This window comes from Ctenocephalides felis, unplaced genomic scaffold, assembly GCF_003426905.1.
Source record: "Ctenocephalides felis isolate EL2017-DRISC unplaced genomic scaffold, ASM342690v1 CF-g0.4_SCAFFOLD_01604, whole genome shotgun sequence".
NCBI lineage: Eukaryota > Metazoa > Arthropoda > Insecta > Siphonaptera > Pulicidae > Ctenocephalides > Ctenocephalides felis.
Genome location: NW_020537758.1, coordinates 37,852,007 through 37,869,742, shown reverse-complemented (window position 1 = coordinate 37,869,742; position 17,736 = coordinate 37,852,007). Strand labels below are relative to the sequence as shown.

General features: G+C 27.9%; 1 protein-coding gene across 1 annotated transcript in view; it reads right to left on the bottom strand.

Moving 5' to 3' along the window:
• Positions 1-17,736, bottom strand: part of LOC113373699 (brain tumor protein-like) — a 77,655-nt gene extending 59,919 nt beyond the window's left edge. Inside the window, 1 exon segment of the mRNA XM_026613979.1 lies at positions 17,643-17,736. The gene's annotated coding sequence lies outside the window, so the exon portion shown is untranslated.

Below are 17,736 nucleotides of genomic sequence, written 5' to 3'. Positions count from 1 at the left end.
GTGGCTAATCGGATGACGTTTTGACGTTTCCCATAGCCGAGATCGATTCTGCGCGCCTAGACATTTGTTGCACATATGTTTTGATGAAAGCTCACTATAAACACAACTGTTACATTAATTGTCCCTGCACAGTATTATTTAACAATTTTAGTCTAGTATAACAAACAAAACAACACTTAAGAGAACAAACAGTCTAAACATTAACTAACAACAATTACGCGTATAATGTTTAATGATTGTCGTATGATGGTTATTAATTTTCGAATAACTTCGAAAACAACTATTTAAGGTAATCGTCACTAAAAGCACTGTCGAACCGATCACTTTTTAACGCCTAATGTAAATACAATACAATAGCGTTAGCAAACGTTCACTGTTTTTGAATTGATCCCAAATTTATATTATTAATTAATTAATTATTTTCAGATGTGTCACTTGCGGCTTTTGTCTTTCGTGCTAGTGGCCGCTCGCCTTGTTGGTTTGAGCTTGTCTGACGCTTTTGTGCTTTCAAAGCTCAGCAGCTTTCGCCGGGCTCGAACGCAACGCGAGACGCACTGGAGGGGATGCCAGAAACTTCTCTGGCCCCTTGCTACATAATGCGACGGCTGGGAGAAAATTAAAAGTAATACTATTTCTGGCTACAACCAAATTGTATTATTATTATTATTGATATTATATAGTAATTTAAACACTTGTCCCGAAATAGACTACAAGTGGAACTGCAGGATTAACAAAAAATGATAAACTAGTGGTGTATGGCATCGTGCCTTAAGGCAAATTGCTGGAATTTCCCGTACCGTAACGAAATGTTCGGAAAATATTAAATGTTTTCAAATAGATTATTATAAATATTGTAACTTATTGTCTACTAATTGCCTAATATTTATAAGAATTATATAAACTGAATTGCAAAGTTGAAATTATTTGTTTAAAGTATATTAGAACTTCAGTCAGAATTAAAAACAAAATCTGAACTATTTTCAATATGCAAAAAAAAATTGAAATGATTATTTTTCCAAAAACAATTATTTTGTTAAAGGAAGTTCTTTGAATCATTCAAATCGAACGCTTAGTTCTCTCAAAATTTTTGCACATTTAGCTTTGTATCTTTGAAATGACTGCACCTGCCTTTGCCAAAAACTGATCAGCAAATCTCTCTATCAATAGGAGTCGAATGTTTTTGAACTATTTAAATAGGTTGATTCGTGCTCCCGAAAACGTGGACGAAAATGAGGACATACAAAACACCCACATAAACACACACATCAATTTTTTCTGAGGTATGCCAAAATGTTTAAAAACCTTCAAAACGTGAAGATATGCAAACATTTTCGATTTTCGGCCCATTACTATAACTACCCTACGGGAAGTTAAAAATACAAAATCTTCTAACTATTGCCAGAGAGAATTGACGACGGAGTCTTTTAAACTACATATATTAGAAACAATAAAGTATAGATTAAAAAGTAAGTCAAAAATAAATCTTGAAATTTACCACGTAATTATTGACGACAAAAAGCATAATACATGCATGACTTTTGTGTTATAGACAAGAGCAAATCGGTACAAATAATAATAGTCAAAAAAAGTAATAGTTAAAAGTCAAAGCATTTGACAGTAAAAAAATACTAGCATACACCTAGCATTCGACCATCTAAATCTAATATAATAAGTTGATAACTTATAATAAATAAATATTAAAATAAATAAATCCTTACAACATATTTGAAAATATGAATTTGGGCACGTTAGATGTTATAATAAACTATAAAAAAGCAGCATAAAAAATCAAAAACACCAAAAGTGACCAATTTGTAGGGTTTAATTAAGTCTTTGTGTTCAAACTAAATATATACATTTACATTATAAATAATCTGGTGAATTAATTAATAGAGCAAGCGTTTATCAAATTATTTTCAGAGTGTTTGCAAAAGTACTTTGCCACATCCAACAATTTTTGTACTCAACATATTAAAAGTCAGATGATTTCTGATACACAGCTATTTTAGCAAAATATATATTTTAGTTTTACATTCAAACTTTCAATTTTAACGTATTGGCTATGCCATAGTACACATCTATATACTATATATAAAGTATTGTAATTTTTAAGCCAGAATTTAATAAAACAAATGCTACAGTGTGGAAACTTGCAGATGTTTACTAATTGTAAATAGAAAAACATTATGTAAATAAAAATAAGCATTGCATCAAGTTTGCCCTAGATTTAAATAATACGATTTTACTGAAAACTATATATTTTTGTAAGTCATTAAAGAAGGCATAATTTTCATGCTTCATTCTCTAATTTGAAACAAAATCTTTGAAATCATATTTTTATGGATTAAACACATGGAATTAAAAAATATTTTTATTATTGAATAAAATTTGCATTTTCAGAATGCTATCTCTAGAAGAAAAGATGGCATTCTAATTATCTCGCATATTTTGTATATTAGTAAAATAAGTAAGTTGTAAATTCAATTATTTAAGTTGATTTTCATTTAAAATTATAAGTATTTCAAATTATTACATACTAACTGATTAATTAATACATTATTTTAAGAAGTAAACATCAACACATCATCAACCCTGTGCAATAGTTCGCCCATGATATAAAACACGTGCTTTGCTTTTGAATAATGTATAAATGATCATATAATATATTTCAACGTAGAAGCAGTAATTAAACTATTAAGCTTTTGACGATAATTCATAAGCTATCGATAAAGTTTTACACGTTTGAATAAGTCCCAATCATGTTTTCATGCTGACCACCTGCGATCGTACTATTTATTCTGGGATTACATTCGTGGTGGAAAATGACGGTTCAAAAAGTCGAAAAAGCAAACTTTAATTTGTAATTTATTTTATTTGTAAATAGTTCGAAATGTCGAAAAGATAAACTATTATTTGTAATTGTATAAATTGAATTAATTCATTTAAAACATTTTATCCAACTTTGTGTTCTAAAAATGTATTCTATTTAAGTGTAGACGTCAACGGTAATCAGCAGCTTCAAACAAAATAAAATACACGCAAGTTAGATTTAAAGTTCGCGACTTTGGTGAAATTTTCATAATTCAACTAAATAACGTAAGCTTATAATATTTTAGAATATTTATTTAGTCTTTAGTTTGTATGTTAACTGACCATTACAAGAACTTAAATTCTCATTTACATTCTTAAATTAATTTTATTTATCTGTGTATATGAACTGTAAGTTCATATCAATAAAGAAACCCAATTTTTTTGCAATACTTTTGATATCAGATGATGCATTTATATTTTACAAGTAGATTAGAAAATGGAAACCAAGGCACGGTAATGGAACTCAGAAAATTGTATAAAAGCTCGAGATGTAAAATGTATAAAAGAGAATTAAAACGAAGTAATATAAAAAGGTTAATAATGTGTTACCGACTCAAAACGCCAATAATAATAGTATGACAAGAAGGGGAAGAAACACCTTTTCTTGGGGATGCAATGACCCAACGAACTTCTTAACCCGTATCGTCACAATAGGACATATTCATGCATGATAGCAAAAAATATGTATTTATATTTATGTAGATAAAATGCTTGTGAAAATTAAAAAAAAACTACTGATTATAGTCGATGCACATTTTTATTTAAGAAACAAAAGCTTGAACACAGCACTAATACGACGAGGTGAGAAAGAGAAGCAAACTCAATGAATGGGATATCCATTTTTGTTTGGTAAGTTTTGTGAGGGTGCGCAATATTTGCTGTTTATTTTCAATATTTCAGATGATTCATCCTACTTGATGTGCATTTTTATACCTCAAAATACCTCAAAAACACTCATACAAAAAATTCATAACTCAACTTATTTTACACGTCATCGCTATTGCTCACCAGAAAATCGCAATATTCACCAGTAACCTGGTAAAACCGCACGACTGATTTTATCTCTTATTATACAATGTCTTAAAAAAAAATTTTTCTAAGGTATGCCAAAGTGTTCAGGAACCTTCAAGGCGTGAAGATATGCTAAAATTTTCACTTTCAATTTTTGGACAATTACAATAACTTACCCTCCTACGGGAAGTTAATAATATTAAATTATTGTTATTAGTTTAGGTTAAATCTATATAAAAAAATTACACTCTTTCGACACTATTTTAATTTAGTAATAGGTAATGCGACATGAGAGTTTCCTGAAACTACATTGACCACATATTAGTTATTAAAATATTTGAGATCAATTTCAATTAATTTTAAGGCAATGCGACAATGTGGGTTAAATTCAATGTATGTCATAAATGTGTTATTTATAATTATTTTTATTAAATTTGTCGTGAAAATAGAATGATAAAAATAATCAATAATGAAACCAATCAATACTCGAAAAGTTGGGACAGGTGGACGTAGTAGATGCATTTGTACAATATATTTCATACAATGACAGGCAGAGTAATATCAAACATTTATTTTTATTAAGGGTAACGCACAAAAATACGCGCAATGAAATATATTCGGTTCATCATTTTTCATCAACGATGCAGCAAAATTAGGTTTGTAATATGTCATTTATAACTTGTGACAGCAGGAATACAATGTCATAAATCAGTTTTGAGAATGAGAGATATGTTTGATCGAAAGATTTTTGGGATATTGTTGATTTAAATTCATATAAGCATGTATGATGGTGATAATAATTAATTTAGTTTCCGAATAATTATTAATTATGTTTTTTTTTAAATATTATTTGAACAGTAAAAAAAATGAGGTCTGAAAAGCTGTTGTGATGTAAGTTTTAGTCTTAATTACAATGCGACTGAGTGGTGGTCTATTATGTTTGTAACGTGATTATTAGATTTGTCCAATAGTAATGTAATAAATATTTACACATGTATCACATGTTCTTAAGGTCACATGGTGCAACATGTGGGTAAAAGATTAAAGCTCCCACCACGAAGCCACGGAAAAGCTTGATTTGCAAACAACACTGGTTAAAATAATATGCTGGTTAAATCTCTCTCAAGTATATTCTTGATTTAAGTTATAATTCTAGTTGAGTTTTAATTATGAGAAGGTATCATTAATCTATTTTATTTTATGTTACTCACAAATGTTTGGGTATAGGAAATCATTTATTAAAAAATTAAAATAGACACCAGAGTGTTGTTTATTTGTTAGATTTTTATATAACAAATGCATTTTTAGGCATTTCAAAGAATTTTGGACAATTACACCCATAGTTTTTTTTCATTTTGCAAAATTTTACAAAAGATTATAAATGAATTAAGAAAATGATAAATTCGTCAATTAAACGTTTTTATACTTGAAATGTATCTACACTAAGGTTTTGAAGCATCAATTATTTCTTTTACTGTTAAATGGATAAAGTGCATTTGTAAATGCAATTGAAACTTAGTAATTGTACTTCAAGTATGTTTCACAATCACAATAAAAAATATAAATTTAATTTAGCTGTTATTATTTAATAGGTTTTCTATAAAAATCTAATTTAATTTAAAACAATATGCATTAAAATTAGATTGAATTCAATCAATAAATTTTCACTGTTTACAAAACAGTAACTTAGAATATTTTTGTAAATAAAATAAATTTAATTATGTAAATTTAGATTTTGAAATGATGTAGATTCGTAATATTTTAGCATTAACTTTACCAGATTTAATACTATTTTATTATACATTTAATTATTGATGATTTTAGCATATTGAGTACTGATTTACTGTAACACAATATGACTAAAATAAACTTACACGTTAATGTACAAATGAGGAGTTATTAAATTTACATGTGGTTTAAAAATAAATTAATTAATTTGAAATACAAAATCAGTTTGTATCCAAAAGCAAACAAAAATTGTTTTCAATTTTGGATATTTTTAAAAGCAAACAATCTATAATTAATTTCAGGGCTTATCTTCACTCAATAATATAAGATTTGAGCTAGAAAACACAGGGTTTCAGGTTTTATACCCATCTGGGATAGTCTGATATCAAACAGTTGTAATATATGTTTCCACTTCAAAATAAATATTTAAATTATTGGTTTGCTATGTGATTGCTGTTTACAATTTAAAAAAGATCAAATTTTGATATTATAAAAAATAGATACTTATAATTAGGGCTTAAACTGGCTCAGTAATGAAGCTTTGACTAACTACCACAGGGTTTTAGGTGGCACTTCAAAATACTAATCTAATTTTATTTGTTATATCATCATAAAAACACATCAGTGTAAGAAATATCTAATAATGATAAATAGATTAGTCAATCGTTTCAGAAAAACGTTGTTGAGGAGAGTTCTTCACTAAAGCTCATAGAACTGTTATGTTCTGATTAAAAAAATGTGAAAATTGTTCAAAAATATTAGAATTTCAAATTACAGTCTTCTAATCAAAGAGCAAACAGCACTTACACCAATAAGTGAAATTGTCAACAAAAATCTGGCGAAACTTTACCATCATACCTGGACGTCCAAACACTGGATTGGCATTCGATTTAGACTACTACTAATAGAGTAGTAGTAAGTACTACTTCTAATTGTAAGTTCGAAAAAAAATTAACTTCGAAATGCCCATCGACTACCATCTCTCGACAGTCATTTATCTGGAGTTTCGTATCTGAAACTTCAAAGGGCCTAATGATTTTTTTTTTCCCTTTTATCCAGATTGTAAACAAGGTGAGTTTGTGTGCGTCAGTGCATACAATGTATGTGGCATTGCGGCAGATGTTCGAGTCGATCGAGATCGAGCAGGGAACGTGCTACGAAATGTATCATGGGGACCAAATCTATATGAATAGGGCGAATTCGTAATTTTCAGACTCACTATTATATTGTGATGCATTCTATTCAACAGGGTATTTTATATATACATACATACATACATACATACACCTTTGAAATTCACACACATATAAATACATTGATAACAAATTGATTACTGGCCCAGGACTTTGAATTATTGATGGTAGCAACAGATTTTATTTTTGCGATGATCTATTCTCTTTTATTGTTATTATTATATCAGCAAATTTTTGGATTCATAATTCACACCAAATTAGCAAATTGCCATATACAATGTACAAATACATAAAAAAATGTTTTTCTTCATTATACAGATTAATTCACGTTGGGTAATCGATCGACGTAAAGAATTTACATAATTTTACGAACAGTTTTATATAATTAAATCAATTAATTATTACTTGCTTTCATGACATTAAAACTATGAATCATTTTAAAAATAATAAAATCAGAAGTTGCAAACTTAATTAAATAAGCACAACTGTGGACGACAATAATTGCATATTTACTAAAAAATAATTTTTTTTATAATATATAGATCTAATAGAGAACACAATTTTATCCCACTTTGTAGTTAAAAAGGTTACCCTTTGAAATGAGTTTAAAAAACTATCTATTTATTTAAGGTAACACCTTTCTGGTAGTAATTTTCTGTTCAACCCATAAAAATCTATAGATTTGCCAATTTTAAAAGGTCTAATACAATTGCGGCTACTGAATGATTTTTTTTGGGACATGCTCGAATTTGTAGAAAACCCTTTTACAATTGAATTCACACCAATTTATAGTAAATTGATTTGAAATTTTATTTGCCTAATATAATCAGTTTTTAGTTCAGATTAGAAAGCGTTTTATAATAGTGAAAAATTGCTACATTAATATATATATATATATATATATATATATATATAATTGCTACATATATAAATATATATATATATATATATATATATATATATATATATATATATATTTAACTGATTAGATAAAGTTTCAGAAATTTTTCTATGAATTTTTGTAGCATACCCATTTACAGTAAGACAATTATGGAACTACTTAAACAAATATGAATATTAGGACTTTTAAGGCGGATTTTTTTCAAAATAAATTGTACACAGAAGCACGCTTGTTTCGAAATCTATAATTAAAGAATATAATTCAAAATGTATTTTTAAAAAATAATCAACATAGTTATGTAACTACTGAATCTTTGCATTTGTATATATACATACTATATATATATATACATATGTATGTATTATGTATATAGTATATAATATATAAGTGTGTTCGATGTAATTTATTGTGTGTGATGTGTGGGAAACAAACCAGAAAAACACTACGCGTAGAGGGTGTTCTACAGTAGTTTATGAGTTTATAGCACCCCAGTAAATAGAATGACGTTTCGCCCATTAAACGAAAATAATAATGAAGGAATTCCTTCTGATGTATTGGACAATCTACATCGCATCCGGGTAACCCAGTCAACAAAACAACATAACAACGTAAAACGTAAAACAACACCCCAATATAATAATCAACAACTGATAAATCGATATCATATCAATACTCATAAAACATCCTGCAATAAATATAAAACTATACATATAGTAACACAATCTTCTCTTTTTAATTTCCCGTAGGGTCCAAAAATCAAAATTGAAATTTTTTACATTTCTTCACGTTTTGAAGGCTTCTGAACATTTTGGCATACTTCAGAAAAAATGGAATGGTGTGTGTGGGATACAATTTTTCGTCCACGTTTTCGGGCGCACGAATCAACCGATTTGAATGGTTCAAAAAACATTCGATTCCTATTGATGGGGAGATGTGCTGATTAGTTTTGGCTAAGGCAGGTCCAGCCGTTTCGGAGATACGGAGCAAAGAGTGCAGAAAATAGAAATCGAGTTTGTAATGTAACTATTTATTTCAATTATTTATTTGTATTAACTGTTTTTTATATGAACTGAAAACTGATTTTGGCTGAATAAAATTTCAAACCAATTTACTCTAAATTAAACTGTAAAAGGGCATGCTATAAAATAAAGCATCCCAAAAAAATGATTCGGTATAGCCGCAATTATGTTAGACCTTAGAATATTGGTAAACTTAAATATTATAATGGGTTGAACATAAACCTATTGCCAGAAAATTACATTGTTACATTGTTTTTTAAATAGTCGCTTTAATTACCTACTTTCAATGTGTTTACTGCACTTTTTTTATAATAAAAGAGGGATAAATAGGTCTATAAATATTTTATGTATTATTCTGAAGCAAGAGTAAAAAAAATATTATTTAGTGAATATGCATTTAGATGTGTTCGAATGTGAATACAAAATTCAACCTTCTGCTACTTTTCAAATGAGTAAAAAGACCAGTTTTTAGAAAATGCAAACCTACTTACTTAAAAGCTCTAAAGAAAAAATATCAGAAAAAGACCTTGTTCATAGTTGGCTAATAATGAAATTTTAGCATAAGTATATAAATATTATTGGAATAACAAACATTTTTTTAAGTTCCTTGCAAGTATTTTCAAATTTTACTCTGAAGAAATTATATAAATTATGTTATTTTAGTGAAAATCTGGTATTTATATTGAAATCTTCCTTTCTCTCCTGAGATAGGCTCCTATCGATATGCAGATTTTTTTAAATTTCTTTTCATTATAAAATGATAATTTTGAATAATTAAAATTTTTTCAAGTAATCAATTTAGTAACCTTTAGAATTTTGAGCTTTACCAATCTGTAACCGAGTAATTATACCTAATAAATAAATATTAAATCCGATTACATCATCATCCAACGAAACCGCTATCTTTTGCGTTTGCAACGGATTGAGTTATTATAATTAATTGGTGGATATTAAATCATTACGAAATGAGAGTTCCTTAATTGACATGACGGACAGATGAAGTAATTCAATCAGCCCTTAGATTAAGGGTTATGATAACCAAGTTTGCGGCCACTGACGATGACAAAAGGACATAAAGGATGTATAGGTAAAGCAAAGAACCGCCATGTAATTAATTCATTAGTAATAGACAGAGGATGAAATATTATGTATATTTACAGCTAATTTCAATAAAGTAATAATAATAATAAAATTTGTTAAAGCAGAATGATAGGTCAACTTTGCATTATATTAGTACTCAAATTTTACATATGTGTTCACCGAGGTGCCATTTGCGATAGCTTTTATAACAATTATCTGTAAAAATTCTTTACTAATTGTTTGAATTGTTTAAAACTTACTATAAGTAATATTGGATCAACAAATGTGTTCGGACGTCTTTTCGTGGTATTATATTGGCCATGAAGGTGACAAACTTCAAGGCATCAAGCTTTACACGGAATGGTTGCTAACCCTGGTAGAGGGGGTAGCGGAGTGTTTTAATTGAACTAGTGGTTTACTTCAAAAAGTAAAGTCCGCTTAACAACATGTTAATAACCAATAAAAATAAATATATCTTCTTTCATTATAACTTAGTAACAAATCAGTGATTGTAATTGGAACTGCAACAAATACATAATATACAAACAAATCAGTGTTTAATACAGTCCCCAGCTACAAGAGTTAAATTATAACCCAACAACCTGAATTATCGAAGGAAAGTTTTAATAAATTCTAAAACTACGTAACATAAAGTACAAAATGAAAATTCGTTCAGGTACAAGAAGTATAAGTTGCCATCATCAATAATGAGATAAAATGAATCAATATATGTGTGATTAAATTCATAAGAATAAAAATATTTTAAATGAATTTTAGAAAAATCTGCGACTAAGTGCATTGGTAGAGTAAAAAAAATTAGGGCGTAATTTCTAAAGGCCCCTAACATTAAGATGACCCTATTGAGCTGACCTATAAATTGATCTTAGACTTATACGCATTAAAGTGTTAAAAAAAACGATTTACAGATAATAAATAACGTTGATTTATTCATTTCATGAGCAAAGTTTGAAACTAATTAGTTGGAATTTAACTTAGAACAGTACTGAAGTTAGTTTTTGGTTTATAGAATATCGTTCATTATATCACAAAAGTAACACTTTTCAACCAGATTTTTGTCAATTTTTATTATATTAAAAAGGTAAAAAAGTAGTATTATATAAAATAATTAATTGGTCCCAGCGGTGGCGATATCGGCTCGAACGTGGGATATTTATGCACCAACTAGTCCCAGTTCGATTCCCGCTACCCCCAAATCCCGACATCAGGCAGCTTTGATGTCAAATTTCCACTTGAGGTTATATATCTCAAGTATAGCTTCAAGTAAAAATCGCCTCTCGTGGGTATAGCTGCATATATATATAATAAAAATATCAACAAACACTTCGAGTATAGTTAATAAATTAGTCGTAATTGGATTGGACATCTACTGGGTTGCCATCGATTCAAAAAATCCATATAATAAAGTTAAAACAATTACTGAATGACCTAAGTGTGACAGATTGTAATTAAAATGTACAAAAAAAATAATTAATTAAAAAAACGTCTGGTAGCCACTATTACTAAACTGATCTATCCCAAAAGTTCCAGATAATTATTAATTATTAATTACAAGTATCGTTCTTGATATCACAAACGTAACATCTTTGAATCGGATTTTTGTGAATTTTTATTTCATTAGAAAGTTAATAAATTAGTATAATGGAAAAGAATGAATTAAAAAAATATCTCGTAGTCATTATTACTAAACTGATATATCCCAAAAGCTCTAAATAATTACTTTACAAACTGTTCTAGTGTTTTTATGTTGTATCATTATTAACTAGTCCCGATCCCGACGCGGCTGACGCTGTTTCGACCCTTGATTCAACACGGGGCGAAAAGTCTGATACATACAGTTTCAATAGTACGAGAGTCAGCATACATTTTCGAATAAATTTTAATGTAAAAGATTATTTTAACCAACCCCATTAGTAAAAGGCAGTAGAGAGCAAATTTAATTAGAAGACTTGAATTAATTACCCTGTCAATTTAAATATAAAAACCATTATAACCTCTTAATATTAATTAGTTAAAATAAAAAGATAATGTTTAAATATTAAGAAAATACAATCTAACAGCCGTCCTTGTGATTTTTTGGGATTAATATTTAATTTAATTAAAAAAAGCTAGTTACAAAATTATCTTTATCTCAATTTTATTTATGGTGATAATATTTGACTTATCTCATGAAGCATGGCAATGTACTTAGATTATCTTACAAATTTTGAATAACAATTCAAATATTACAAACGTTCTAATAAATAGTATATTTATTACTTAACTTTGAATTTTGAATCAAAATAGATATTTAGATAGACTAAGTACTTTAAACTAAAATTTAGTTTTTCAGTAGCACTCAGTAGTAAAATGAATTCAAAAAAAAAAATTTAAATGCAATCTGCTTAAAAATTTATAAAAATGGTAAGATAATAGTACTAGGTAAAATTAGTATAGTAGAAGTCGCTGTACTTTTATATTATTATTATTATAAAGTATATTCAAGAGCGTACTTGAAAAAAAATCAAGAATCTCCTAATTTGTTTTTTCAAACATTATCAAATTACTTGCTAAAATTAGTTTAGTGGAATTTGCTATACTTTTATATTATTATTATTATAAAGTATATTCAAGAGCGTACTTGGAAAAAAATCAAGAATCTCATAATTTGTTTTTTCAAATATTATCAAATCCATTCAGAATAACTAACCATTTTATTTAAAAATAAATATCATTCTCATCATCAACAAGCCTCCGGGCGTAACGCTTGTTATGTAATCTTACCCTCATACAATTGTATTTTTGTATTTGAAGTAGAAGTAGCCCTGGCTGCTTCTTCTATTGTCATTTATTCATTATATATAATTTAACTATATTGAATTCACTCTTAGATGTCATCTAAGAACAGTTGTAAATTATATGGTTTAATAAAAAAAATCTAATCTTAGAAAAAAGCCCTAAAAAATTAATAAGGATATAATAATGAAAAGTATAAATATCAGAATTGTCGGGCAAAACCGACAATCAACAATTTTAATTGAATACAAATGAATCGATAACTAAGTTCAGATGAAAAAAATATCATTGTAAAAATTCACTATTATTAAGTATGCACCAGCCATCAGCTACCAGCTTACGGCTGCTGCCTGCTGGCACGCTTCTCGTCGCTGTTCACGGTTAGATCCTTTATATTCTATATGCCACGTGCTCCGTACCGTTATTTATTATGATTCTTTTCGACATACACTCCAATTCAAAATACTAAATAACTATTTTTGCTATGGGGTGTTTGATCATTGAATTATGGTGAGAACTTAAATATCATTTGCACGAAACTAACATTTGTAAGAAACAAAGCCATTAGTCATTGCTAGCATAAAACTAGGTGGGCCACGAATTAATTAACATGATTAAAATATAAATAATCGGATATATTCTAAAAATATTTTCATGAAAAACTAGATTGACAGGAGTTTACTAATTACAAATAATTTCACACAAGGATGGATGTTGGAGTACCCAAAAAAATTTTATGGCATGAACTTTAGTTTCCTTGGTGACTACAGGACAAGTCTTCTCAGGAGTAATGCCCCGAAAGTCTGATTTCATTTAGTTTTATATTTGGGATTTATATTCTAAAGTGAAAATCTGATATCACTACTGCTTGTTATCAAGCTGGTCATAGTGGGTATGAAACCCTGAAGGAATGGATGCAGATTCACGTTTTTACCACTTTTTTCTAATTAGATACTTATTGTATCAACACTTATAGATGCAGCTTAACAAAAATATCATAGTTACCTTGCCAACTTCTGCTTATCGTAAAATTTAATTTTTGTTAAGCATGTTAGACTAGGAAATGCAAAACCGTATAAAAATATCAATACCGGCATTTCGGTAATTTTTTATTTTAAAATCGGAATACCGGTAAAATACCGGTATTTTTATTATCTTAAACAAATGTAAACAATATTGAAAGTTACTAGTAAAAATATAAAAAAATATATATAAAACTACAACTATATTCAACTGAAAAATAAAAAAAAACAATAAGTTTACTTTTTTAATAATAATTTACAAAATTATTTTCAATTTAATTAACTCATCATCATTATCGAGTATATTGAGTACTTTTGACCAAAATTAAAAGTATGAGTAAGAAAGATCAAACACTCATAAAAGATCACATTACATTGTTATAATAAACGGTATTGTCAGTATCCGATGTGTTAAATTAGCATAATTTCAAATATTTTAAAGACTTTAAAAATTAATTTTTCTACTAATTTATGATCCTATACTTAATGAATATAAATAATAACATACTATAATTATTTAGAGAGTATTTTTATTTAAAACAATATAATGGTATCCAGGTTCAAACTGCAATACGTTTTAAAATAATAATTGTAAATAATTCTAATAAGAAAGCAAAAATATTTAATAATTATTATGATTAATATGTATAAAGTCATAAAAATAAAAGTAAAAATACCGAAAATACCGGTATTTTTAGGGTAGATACCAGTATTAATATCGCCGAAAAATCGGGCGGTTTACCGGAATTTAGGTATACCGGTATACCGGTATTGCATTCCCTATGTTAGACTATCAATAATAACGAAATTTATTACTTGGTTTTGAACAATCAAGGAAAATTAAAAACTGCAACCTTTATAAAGTTCTTTGTTTAATGCCTTGTAGGGCAGTAAAAATTTATTCAAATTTAAAAAGATTGAACAAAAAACTTACAATTATTACCCACAACATTAAATACTAACCCCTGGATGAATGGATACAGAACCTGGTTCCTATATGTGTGCACCATAGATAAATGTATTATATGTATTATGGGTTCTTTGTGCAAGATAAAGGAATTCCATCAGAAGCACAGCTGTGGTAGTGATGGCAAACAATTAATTTTTCCTATTATATTTCTAAATAGGTTAAATCTATTGGGAATTGCTCGTAAAAGTACACTCAGCAGTTCCTTGCCATCACCAAAAAACATACTTTATGCAATTATATTTTACGACATTTGAAATTATACACATTGTGAGGATGAGTTCTTCTGTGAAAGTATATTATATAAATAATTAAATAACCTGTTTGTAAGATAACGTTGCATATAATATAATTCGATAGCATATTTGTTTTCAAGGGTAAAAATAGTAATGTTTATTATTTGCGACTCATAGTGTGAACATAAATAATAAAACTAATAAATAATAATATTATAAAATGAATAATTATAAATAATATAAAATAAATAAATAATCACATTCAACAAGTTAGTTTTTATTATATAAATAATCAAATCAATTTCGTTAATGTTATAAAATTGAATCCCCAATGATAAATCACAATTTTAATCATCTGATAATAGTAAAAAAAATGAAAGATTTCGCACTAACCAAACTTACATTCACAAAATTATAATGTACCTTGACGAAATTGAATCAAATGCTTGGCGAAATCAGAGATGCTCGAAAATATAAAGAATTTTTGAAGAAACTTAAGTATTTTTTTATCTAAACTAGAAGAATCATAATTATAATTAATTTATAACAAATATAATAACAATAAATTAATGATATCCAAATTACCATATCCATTGATTAAAATTTGTCCTTGATAATGATTGGTTTGCTAACTTCATTAAACAAATTATAAAAAAATTATATATCAATTATATACAATTTTTAAAGATATGTTTCTTGTTTTGAATTATACATCAATTATTGACAAAATTTGAGTTGAAGACAATCAAAGATCAATTTATTTTTATTGCATCAATTCCAATAAGAAACATTAGCAGATTTTTGGTAGTATGTACTTAAAATGACTAAATCGAATGCCAATCCAGTGATTGGACGTCCGGATATGAGGGCAATCAAAATTTTTTGCTAATCCAAAAACACAAAGATTTTAAATGTGGAACCGAATAAATGCCCTGAGTAAGCAAAGAAAATAAAAATTAAGAAAGAAGCCTCTGCATGATATACAATGATGACATCTTTGTAGATCATGTTAAGAATTTAGGACTCGCTTGTGGGTTCAAGAGAGACTGAATTTGGAGGTCCCGGGTTCGAGACCCACTTCGGGCAGCCTGTTGTCAAGCAGTAGTGATAACGGTTTTCACTTGGAAATAAAGATTGCAATATGTTTCCAATTGGAAACAGCACTTACCCGGCATTGCTGCTCCAAAGTCAGCCCTGTTAGATTAATTCTAATAATAAAATCATCAAACATGGATGGATTAACCATCTAAAACACGAAGTAAGGAGTAGTTTCAGCCCAACAATTCATAGGACAAAAATGTTTAGAATTTAGGCCGTTATACACATAAGTTGCAAAAAAGAGTAGTCATATAATAATGCATCGCCAGCCCATGTTTTTATTCTTATTAGTCATTTCTCAAATTATGTAGTTTGGTTTAAATTTATAATTTAATTCACCATGCATTAGCATATTATTTGATTAAGTATTCACGCAAATGTGTGACGCCGGGTCGTCGAATTTTGAATATGTGTAGCTGGTGAATAATATTTCAAAAGTGCGCCTCGTATCAGATGGATTTCTAGGGGTTCCGTAAGTAATTGTCGGCTCACATGTATGCGTTTGGTAATGCAGCAACCGGCTGCATGATTTTGAGGTTTAATTTCCTTTCATTGATATATGCTCCCGACAATAATATACAGGGGACACAAACCTAATTCAGAAAATAATTGTGCAAGATGAATTAAAAAAATTGCAGTTTACCGTATTGTCACTGACGACTATGTTGTAATAATAACTGATATCTTGAAACTCTTAACAACTTGATTCAAATCACATTTGACTTTACGAATAAAATCGTATCTAGCTGAGAAATCTTCACTGTGATACTGTATGAACATCATTTTAATAAATAAAAAAAATAATTTTATTAAATATAAATATGAATATAGAAATAAAAAAATGAATTTAATCACGCAAGCCATCCGAATTAAATCGAATCATTCAAGTTATTCGCATAATCCGAATTGAAACGAATCCCATAATCATGATTCGAATCATAAGAATATAGAAATTTTCGAGTCGACACATCACTAGTTGTAAACAAACAAATAATCAACAATTTGAAATCCGTATATATTTAAATCCAAGAGGCCAAACTATTTAATCCATTATTGTCATATTATCATTCAAATTTCTTTTACATAAATAACAGCATATTGAGAATAAATTTAAGCGTAATATTCTTGTCAATAATTTTAATTGCGTTATCGTCGAAATGAACATAATTGGGAGAAAGTGTTTTGCGCCCTTCACACATTTTTATTTAACGGTATAAATTCAATTACCAAAACATCGATTCATAATTATGTTTCTCATAAAAACCATTTCAAAATAATCATGAAAATGTTGATTTTATGCACGAATGCAACGTCGAGAAGGAACCACGGAATACATTATATATAATCAAAGGCAAATAATATGGCTTTTAAAATTTTGCGAATATACTTATTTCAAAATAGGATATTTAAATAAAAATAGCATAAGTTAAATTATTTTTCAAATATCCTAACTAAACATTAGCAAATTATGAAGCAGAACAAAATATCAGTATTTTTCACAAAAAACATTAAATACATAAAAATTGCTCATAATTATAAATAGGGATTTTTTTCAAATATAATATAAAAATCTTAAGCAAGTTAGATGTCTCAAGATTTTTCGTTTCGGACTTTTTCTCAAAAATTATAATGAAAAATAAAAAATTATTATATACGCATATGTATATATATATATATATATATATATATATATACACATTAATATAAAAATATAATCACTCACCTATATAATTCTAACCAATTAACTCCAGCAAATAAGATTCTAACGCCATCAGATGCCACTTCACTAATTGCTTGAAATAAATTCTTTCACATTG